Source organism: Pongo pygmaeus, chromosome 17 (genome assembly GCF_028885625.2).
Source record: "Pongo pygmaeus isolate AG05252 chromosome 17, NHGRI_mPonPyg2-v2.0_pri, whole genome shotgun sequence".
Classification (NCBI taxonomy): Eukaryota; Metazoa; Chordata; class Mammalia; order Primates; family Hominidae; genus Pongo; species Pongo pygmaeus.
Window position 1 is genome coordinate 50,278,364 of NC_072390.2, and position 10,270 is coordinate 50,288,633.

A 10,270-nucleotide genomic window follows, 5' to 3' on the forward strand; every position below is an offset into this window, starting at 1 on the left:
CACAGAGGGTGGTGATGATCTTTTTTTTTTGAGACGGAATCTAGCTCTGTCGCCAGGCTGGAGCACAAGCTCAGCGCACTGCAATCTCCGGCTCCTAGGTTCAAGTGATTCTCCTGCCTCAGCCTCCCAAGTAGCTGGGATTACAGGCACATGCTGCCATGGCCAGCTAAGTTTTGTATTTTTAGTAGAAACGGGGTTTCACCATGTTGATCAGGATAGTCCTCATCTCCTGACCTCGTGATCCACCCACCTTGGCCTCCCAAAGTGCTGGGATTACAGCCGTGAGCCAACGCGCCCGGCAAGGTGGTGATCTTTTAAGGCCCAGCCACTCAGTCCTCTAGTGAAATGTGGCCATTAACTGTCCTGAGATCTGACCAACCATAGGAGCAACTTACCCCTTTGAGGGAGACTGTGTTGGGGCTGAAAGAGAAGCATGGAGAGAGGGTTTGGAAATGTTCTTTTTCCAACTGGAAACTCTTGGAGGACAGGGAAAATATTTTATACATTTATAAATTATCTGTTTGTGGCTGGGCACGGTGGTTTACACCTGCAACACCAGCACTTTGGGAGGCCAAGGCAGGTGGATCACAAGGTCAGGAGTTTGAGACCAGCCTGGCCAATATGGTGAAACCCCGTCTCTACTAAAAATACAAAAATTAGCCGGGCGTGGTGGCGGGCACCTGTAGTCCCAGCTACTTGGGAGGCTGAGGCAGGAGAATTGCTTGAACCCAGGATGCAGAGGATGCAGTGAGCTGAGATCGTACCACTGCACTCCAACCTGGGCAACAGAGCAAGGCTCTGTTTCAAAAAATATATATATATATCTATTTGTAATGCCTCATTCCTAGCACTTACCTGGCACACACTATTCAGTAACTATTGTAGAACTGAATTTGAGATTTACATTTTAAGACTGGTATTGAGAAGTGTGGGTCAACCCAGGACATGGCATCTGGAAGGTGGAGAGGTCTGGAAAATGTAAAATATGAGCCACACTTGTAGGCTTGGGTCATTGCTAGGGCTGGGAGGGGGATTTTCTTTATTACAGAAATATGGCAGAACAAAGGCTAGTGATTGAAGGATACAACAGGGACACGGTTTAAGGCTCTAACAATATAAAGAAGATGCTTCCAACAATCAGCCCTTTAAGCAGAGGAAGTGCTGCTTTGAGAAGCTGCATGAGCTTAGAGCAGCACAAAGGGGCCTCTGGTGCCAAGTAGAGAATTAAACTCAAGAGCTTCCAAATCTGAGTTTATGAAAACTAACTTCATATGGGATTTGAGAGAAAGATAAGGGAATGATTGAACGAAACATTTAAAAACCAGATTTACATTTTAAAAATCCCATTTAAAAAATCCCATTTAAATCCCATTTAAAAAAAGAAATCCTATTTCTTTTCTCTTTATCCACCCTGCAGATAATGTATTTCAAAGACATTGTACGCCTCACATGTTTATGTTGTATTATCATTAGGTCTTTAGAGTTAAATATAATCAGTCTTCGGGAATATTGAGTTTTTGTGCCATTATGTCCTGAAATCATTTATATCAAAGCTGAAATGGATTAAAATAAACATACTTCTGTCTCCGAAAGTTCAATGTTATCTATGACTTTGGAGTTGGTAACTAGCTTTTATTTATAGGAATATAGCTGGCATTTGACTGAAAACATTCTGCATCAGGTACAAAGGTGGACTTCAGTTAAAGGTCACATTTTACTTCAGTTTTCTGTTTTTCTAACAAATGATTTGTTGCAAAATTAACAAATCTGAAACAGTTTAGCATAAATGATAGCTAGTATATGCTTAAACATATGAACTAATAAAAGCCACCTTCTGAAGTTTCAAAGAATGGCAGGTATTTCTAATTTACAACTGGGTGACTGCTATTTTAATAGTAATGTGATGAACTTGTGAATTTTAGTAAATTTAATTATTGAGGAAATAACTGCATTTTGCTTATTGCATATTTGGTGTGATTAAACTTTACAGGAGAAAAAAGAATCCTCCATGTAAGAGTTTTAAACATTTTTCTGACTGCCTCAGTGACATTTGGTGCAAAACTAATGAACTCTGTTTTGTACCTAATGTGCAGTTATACTTCTTTATCACAAGCTGAGCTAGATTTGGTCAGAAGCAGCCTGTTTTAAATCAGTTGCTGCTGCCACAATGCACCAGAATCAAGCAAATTCTAGAAAGACTGTTTCTTAACTTGAGCCCTTTCTTTATTAGTAATTTGCCACAATTTTATTTTATAGTCTCATTTTATCCTAACACTTTCTCTATCATAAAAATGTCAATTATTTCTGTTAATATTTTATATTAATTTGTTAAAGCAAGCTTATACAATGCCATAAACCTGTTCTGCCAGAGATTTGGTTGGGGGTGGGGAAGCCAACACAACAGACCAGTATCATAGGTCAAATATCAAATCCAATTGTTAAAAAAAGTTAATTGAGGGCTGGCAATAGTGGGTAAAGAATATAAAGCAGGCTCCTGGCTTCAGGAACACACAGCCTGATGGTGGAGACACACATGTGAAGAGGCCATTATGTTACAATTCAGGGGAATAATGGCGGGAGAGCAGAGGGGCACCAGCCAGCCAGTCCAAGGGAAAATATAGTATTGATATGTATTTTCAGAGGCCCGTTGACTTAGCGGCCGTTCACTAGATTTAATAACATTAAGAGTAACATAATGCATTTAGGTCTCTTTTTATTTTAAAATGCAAAATAACCTTGTGTTTTGGTAGGCTGGGTACAGCGGATTGCCCTCTCCAGTGTAGATGGGCATCATCCAATCCAATTAAATCCTGAATAGAACAAAAAGGTGGACTAAGGGAGAATTTGCTCTCTCTCTCTCTGCCTGAGTGTTTTCGAGCTGAGACTTCTGTCTTCTCCTGCCTTAGGAATTGAACTTGAACTGAAACTTATTCCATTGGCTCTCCTGGGTCTCCAGCTTGGCAACTACAGATCTTGGGACTTCTCAACTTCTATAATTGTGTGGACCAGTTCCTTATAATAAATCTGTGTCTCTCTTCAACTTCCAAAGGGGTTATTCCCAATAAGCCCATCCAAAATTAAAAATATTATAAGTCAAAAATGCATTTAATACACCTAAGCTACTGAACATCATAGCTTAGCTTAGACTGTCTTAAACATACTCAAAACACTTACATTAGCCTACAATTGGGCAAAATCATGTATTTTATAATAAAGTGTTGAATATCTCATGTAATTTATTGAATACTATGCTGAAAGTGAAAAACAGAATGGTGGTATGAGTGCTCAAAGTAGGATTTCTACCAAATGCCTGTCACTTTCACACCATCCTAAAACTGAAAATATTTAAGTCAAACCATCATAAGTCAGGGACTTCTGTATACAGTAGCATATATATACTATGTGTACACACAGACACACACACACACAGTCACATAGTCACAGTAGTACCCCCTTATCTGCAGTTTTGCTTTCCACAGTTTCAGTTACCTGCCATCAATCACAAAATGAAAATATTATATGGGAAACTGCTGAAATACAAAATTCATAGCTTTTTTTAAAGAAAAACATAAAAGAGAAAAAAAGAATTCAGAGTTTTTAATTGCATGCTGTTCTGAATAGAGTGATGAAAACTTGCACCATCCTGCCCAGGATGTGAATAATCCTTTTTCATCCCTTTTTCTGGTGTGTCCACATTGTATACCCCACCTACCCATTAGCCACCTAGTAGCCATCTCAGTTACCAGATCAACTGACATAGTGTATATAGGTTTCATACTATCTGAGGTTTTGGGCATCCACCGGCAGTCTTAGAATGTATCCCCCATAGATAAGAGGGGACTACTTGCTCTCATTCTCTCTCTTTCACTCTCTCTTTCTACACACACACACACACACACACACAATTAGTTCTGTTTCTCTGGAAAATCCCAAGAAAATATACATAATCAACCTGTGAATACCCATCAGTTTCCAGTAGAAATGGTGTGTTTCTACCTCCACAGAGGGCTTCTCAACCCAATTAGACAAACTGAACCAATATTAAAATATTTATTTCATTGACCTAAGGTGGCCAGGGTGTTATGTGGAATGTGCTGTTCAATTTAATTTTCCAGTTAAGTGAGGACGAATCCATTTCTTCCTCAAAGAGTCCAAAGCTTTCTCCTTTCTCCTGTGAGTTTTACCTTCAGAATGAACATTGTAATCAGAAGGAGGAATCAAAGTAGCTTCTAAGACTGTCTTGTTTCTAAAACTGGGGTGCTCAGATCAACAGCCAGAACCACTCAGGGCCCCACTAAAAGTGTGGACTTCTGGGCCCCCTTGGATGCCCCTGGGGAAGCCTATGGGGATGACTGGACTTCAGGGACCCACGTGAAGCTGGATCACAGTCCAGTGAGAAGGTCTCAGAGTACGTCCAACAGTCATTTTCACTGCTGCCTTTTACAGTTAATTATAGCAAAATGTGTTCTCTACGAACAATATTATTTTGTTTTGTGCAGGTTTTTTTTTTTAGAACCAACTCTAGTTTCTGCCATTTCCAATCAATCTTAGTTTTCGCAGCCCTGCTAGTTCACACAGACAACTGACACTCCTACCTACTGTGGAGTAGCTTTAGGGAAAGAGATTATTTCCTTTGATTCTTCTCCATTTCCACCCTATGTTTTTTCTGTTTAACTAAAGAAATCAGAAATTGGTCAAATCTGTATTTTCAGGGGATCTTTGTCTAGCTGTGTTAGGACTGTACTTGGTGATGTGGTGGCAGAATAAACCCCTGATTGATAAAATACGCCAGGTCTAGATGTTCTGGCAGTAAAATTGTGTTCTCAAAGTGAGAACTATGGCCCCAAATGGAGTCCTACAGGGATTACCTCAACAAGGGAGAGTTTCATGGAGTCTTTCATGGAGTCTAGTTTCATGGAGTCTTTCACTCCTCCCCACACTGCTGTCCTTTCCTCCTGGGGCATCTCTACCCTTCCTAATCTACAGGAGAGAAGGTGGTGTTTAGACTGAGATGTTTGAGCATCACTATCCAATTGCTCCAGTCAACTACATAAATAGGTTGGCATGACCTTGTTATATAAAGTTCATAATTTAACTCTATGACCCTTTCTCTGGAAGTTTCATCCAAATGTCTATAACCTGATGAACAGATAAATCAAAATGTGGTATATCCACACAATGCAATGTGAATTGACCATAAGAAGAAATGAGTGAGCCTAAAAACATTATGCTAAATGAAACAATTCAGTCACAGAAGGCACTTGAAGAGCCCTGCTGGACCAAAGCCACAGTACATCTGTACCCAAATGGCAAATCTTCAGTGAGGGCTCTGGGAAAAGAAACTCCTTCCCAGAAAGAGAAGAAGGATGGCTCAACAATCTGATCCTCGACTTTAGATCTTCTATTTACTAGCTTTATGGCCTTAATCAAAACTCAGATTTCTCTGAACATTAATTTTCTCATCAGAAAACTTAGGAAAACACTGTCTTAATTTGTGAGGATTGAATGAGAGTGTGTGTTTCAGTGCTATAGTAGTTTGTTACATAAATTGGCCCCTGATCACTTCTTCCTATTTCTACACTCTTGGTAGTCCCCTCCACATTGAATGTGTGATTAGTCATGTGACTTACTTTGACCAGTGGCACATTAACAAGCACGATGCAAGCAGAAGCTTAAAACATACTGTGCATTGGGGTTTGCCTTATACCACCTAAGTCTACTACATGAAGATGCCTGGGCTAGCCTGTTGGAGACATGTGGCTCAGCAGTCAGCCAGCCCGACCACTAGCCATGTGAATGAAGCCATCTTAGACCATCTTATCCCAGTCGAGCTGCCAGAAAACTGCAGCCATGTAAGTGACTCCAGGTGCAGAAGGACCACCTAGCTGAGCTCAGCCAAAATTGCTGACCCATATATTAAAGACTACTAGAAACACACTTGTAGTCAAACAAGTGTGTTTAACTTGCTGCATTAAGGGAGAGTTACTCCAGAGAAGCCAGGAAGGGAGAGTAGGGAGGGCAATATTGTAGGATTTGAGTGTCTGCTGGACGATTCTAAAATGGTATACGGTGGGGCTTTTTTGGTTTGGTTTGGTTTGGTTTTGAGACAGGGTCTCACTCTGTCCCCCGGCTGGAGTGCAATGGCGTGATCTCGGCTCCCTGCAACCTCTGCCTCCTGGGTTCAAGCAATTCTCCTGCCTCAGCCTACTGAGTAGCTGGGACTACAGGCATGCACCACTACGCCTGGCTAATTTTTTTTTTTTTTTTTTTTTTTAGCAGAGATGGGGTTTTGCCACGTTAGCCAGGCTGGTCTGGAACTCTTGGCCTCAAGAAATTCACCCACCTCAGCCTCCCAAAGTGCTGAAATTACAGGTGTGAGCCACCATGCCTGGCCTAAAGGGACAGGTTTTGATTGAGTGCTGTCAGGAAGTGGAGGCAACCTGGTGACTGGATCTCTTGGTAATTTCTGTCTATGAGGCAGGAAGATTACAGTGGGACTAGAGTTGTCAGTGATAACTCATATTAGCTGGAGGTAGGGCAATGTTTAGTTATTTCTGAATTGCAGAATGTCTGTCCCTACATTCTTTCAGGCATAATCACAAAATTGTTTTTTCTCCATGGTCAAAAAAATGGCCTTGTCTGAGTATTGTTTATATGTTATGAAAATTGTTCATATACATTCAGAAACACTACAGCTGTCAGCTGCTGACTGCTGGATGTTGGAGACAACTTTTACTTTTTTATACATAGTCATGAGCAAATACAATGGTTGTCTTAAACCGCTAAGTTTTGGGGCTTAAATTCAGCAAAAGAGGAGTAATACGAGCACTGTGTAATGCCTAAAGAGCTGTGCAGCCTTCCTAATTCTTTCCATGGTTATATACACAGAAAGTTCCAACTCTAGGGGATTTTGAGTGGAGGAGGTGGGCAGAATGTGGATAGTCAATCAGGACCTGCCAAGATCTAGGGAGTGGAAAGGGCCTCAGAGGCCTAAGGGGGCCACAAACCTGGCAGCAGACAGGGCCTGCTTAACCACCTCCTCCCTGAGCCTGGCTCCATCTCATTCAGATGCAGCTTTCCAGGACCAGACCTTGACGCTCTGTCTACCACCTCAGCCCCACTCTATCCAGCATTCACTCCTGGTTTGAGAGGCATCAAGACCAAAGGAAGGACCCTGGGACCTCTTCTTGGTTGACATATCTGACAGGCATAGAGCAGTCTATGATCATCTCTGCATGAACAATCTATTCTGTTCACAAAGACTTCTGTGGATTTGACCATCATAAACGACAGTGAAGCCACTCTGATTTTTGGTAGAAGGATATACCTGCTGTTGCCCTGCATACAGAAGGTGCTGACTCATTTCAAGGAGGCATAGCTGAGGAGTAATAATTCTTGATTACTGTTTTACCCCTTGAATGGCCAATAACCCAAGTGTGAACTCTTCTTCTTTTCAAGCAGGTGGCCTTATCCTAAATCACCATTGGTCAGACCTTGGTCATAAATCTCCTGAGGACAGGCCATGCTTCTTGCAGTTACCTCTTCTCTAGCAAAAACCAGTGAAGTTCAGAGGGTTGTGGGGGGAAAGGGCGATAAATCTTATTTTCCTCTTGTAAATACTCCATAGGGTGTCTCCTACTGACAGTTTTAAAATGGACTCACATCTAACCAACTTCTAAGAAGTATTATTTCACTCAACCTCAAAAATGTGTTTTTCCTTTCATTCTCAAAGGCAAAGGCAGTTACTTTATCAGAATCTGTCAAAGTCAGGTACAGAAAGATCCAAATGACTGAAAAGCAACAACTCATACTGGCTTCATGAAAACGAAGCAAGTAAATCCCAGTGGGAACACTGGGACACGTGTCTCAGTTCAATAACTTCTTGCAAGAATATAGGAAGCATTCCCTTCCATTGAGAGTGTTGAATTACATTTTATATGAGAAATTATTATTATTATTACTAATCACAGGGGACTTTTGAATCTCAGTGGATCCTTCCTTCCTTCTTGCTCTATGAGAGCAGCAGAGAGGCAACACTGGCTAATTGCAGTCAGATGTATCAACTCAATCACAATAAACTGGATCTTCCACTCCTGACTGTATAGTTTGTCAGACAATGTCAATGTTAAAATAGAAATGAAATCCATACTTCGAAGACACGGTCACTCAGAAAAGTGTTTCTACCCTTGGTTTAAAAAATCCTCTGGTCAGATTCCTGGCTCTGTACCCCACTGGCTATCTCATAAGAGTTTTGCATTTCAATTCCCTTGTTTGTAGAAAGTGTAGGATTGCTATGAGGAACAAGTGAGAAAATGCAAAGTTGCTTTGAAAAATATAAAATAATAAGCATAGTCTCTGTGAGACTTTATAAATTCATTTAATTTGTTATTTCATGAAATCTTACCATAATTCTATCACAGTAAGATAAATGGCAACAACTTAAAACCATCTTTCCCAGAAGTAACAAGGATAACTTGTGAGCTTCTTGAGGATAAAAGCCATTTCCAACCCACTGTATAACTACTGTCTATCTCCAAGGAAAGGTTCCCAGGATATGTTTGTTAAATAGAGAGGAAATGGAATGCTGAGTGGATGGATTAATGGATGCATGGACAAATGGATGGGCAGATGGGTGGATGGAAGGATGGATGGATGAATGGATGGATGAATGGATGGATGGATGGATGGATGCAGGGCCAAGATAGTATGCATCAGGATGGGTATTCAGGTTGCCAAAATATTAAAATACTTCTACATTAGTAGGTAAATATCTATTTCCCTGAGCTCCTCAAATGCCCCCTGTTGTCCTGGCCTCCTTGGATCTTTATTCTCCTAAAAAGCCATAGTCCTCTTCTTTAGTTCAGCAACTAAAGGATTGTTGTCTGGCACAGCAATCTATGTTGGCAGGCAATCTAAATGGTAGATCGACAGCTTCCTCTTCTTGGTAGTTGCCCGTGCACCACCCAACTGTGAGATATTTTGAATATCCCTCTTGCTTGGACAGATGACCATTTCATTACTGAGCTAGTTTTAGGCAATTGGCTGTATGTAGGCAATTTTCTTAATAAATCCCATGAGTTTTAAATGTGTTGTCAGTATTTCCTAGCTCATAGGGTAAAACTTCTTCAAGATATTACATTTGTAATCTGAGGTCCTTTAAGGATTTAATGTGTTGTTGAGTTTCTTTTTTTACCACACTCCAAATTTTCCAAATAATGATTTCTACATGTAGGCTGGGATTGTTTTCTTAAGTAATTCCTTATTATATTCACTCACTTTCTTAATAGTATGGGTTTGGGGGATTTATGTGAGAGAAAATGCCTGCTCTGAGTATTATGACCAATGGATGCATCTAGAACAGTTGATATTGTTTGGCTGTGTCCCCACCCCCAAGTCTCATCTTGAATTGTAATAATCACCACATGTCAAGGGCGGGGCCAGGTGGAGATAATTGAATCATGGGGGCAGTTTCCCCCATACTGTTCTCATGGTAGTGAGTAAGTCTCACGAGATCTGATGGTTTTATAAATGGGAGTCCCCCTGCAAAAACTCTCTTGCCTGCTGCCATGTAAGAGGTGACTTTGCTCCTCTTTTGTCTTCTGCCATGATTGTGAGACCTCCCCAGCCATGTGGAACTGTGAGTCAATTAAACCTCTTTCCTTTATAAATTACCCAGTCTCGGGTATGTCTTTATTAGCAGGGTGAGAACAGAATAATACAACAGTCTTTGCTCCAACCACAGAAGAACCTGTGACAGTTGTGTATGAGTTCATTTTCTGTCATGTCTCTGGAGAAGAGGTGTTGGTCTCATACCAGCCTTGCTCCAGCCACATTGCTGGCACCTCATTATGTGGCTCTGAGCAACCCATGGCCTTTGGCTCCTCCACTGCTGACCATCACTTGGAATTCTGGGACCACTGCTCTCCACCTGCACTGGTACCACCACTGCGCAGCTTTGGCAGGAGTGGAGCCCCCTGGTCCATTTCCCCTCAGTTCCCTGCAACAGCCTTGGGCAGTAATGTCCGCCTCCAACACACACACTTTCCAACAATTAAATAATTTTCAGAAGCAAAAAGTGTTCGGCACTAGCTGAGCCCTTTGTCCATCCTCCTATTTCCAGACCATGCCCAGGGTACAAAGGAAGGAGCTCTTTCCCACCCCTTATCAAGCAGCTCAGAGCTTTAGTTAACAAGCTTTGGGTCAGGACCTTGAAATATAAGTTATTTTCATTGGGCCAGATTGGAGTTCTTGGGAAGCTGCACCCCCCTCA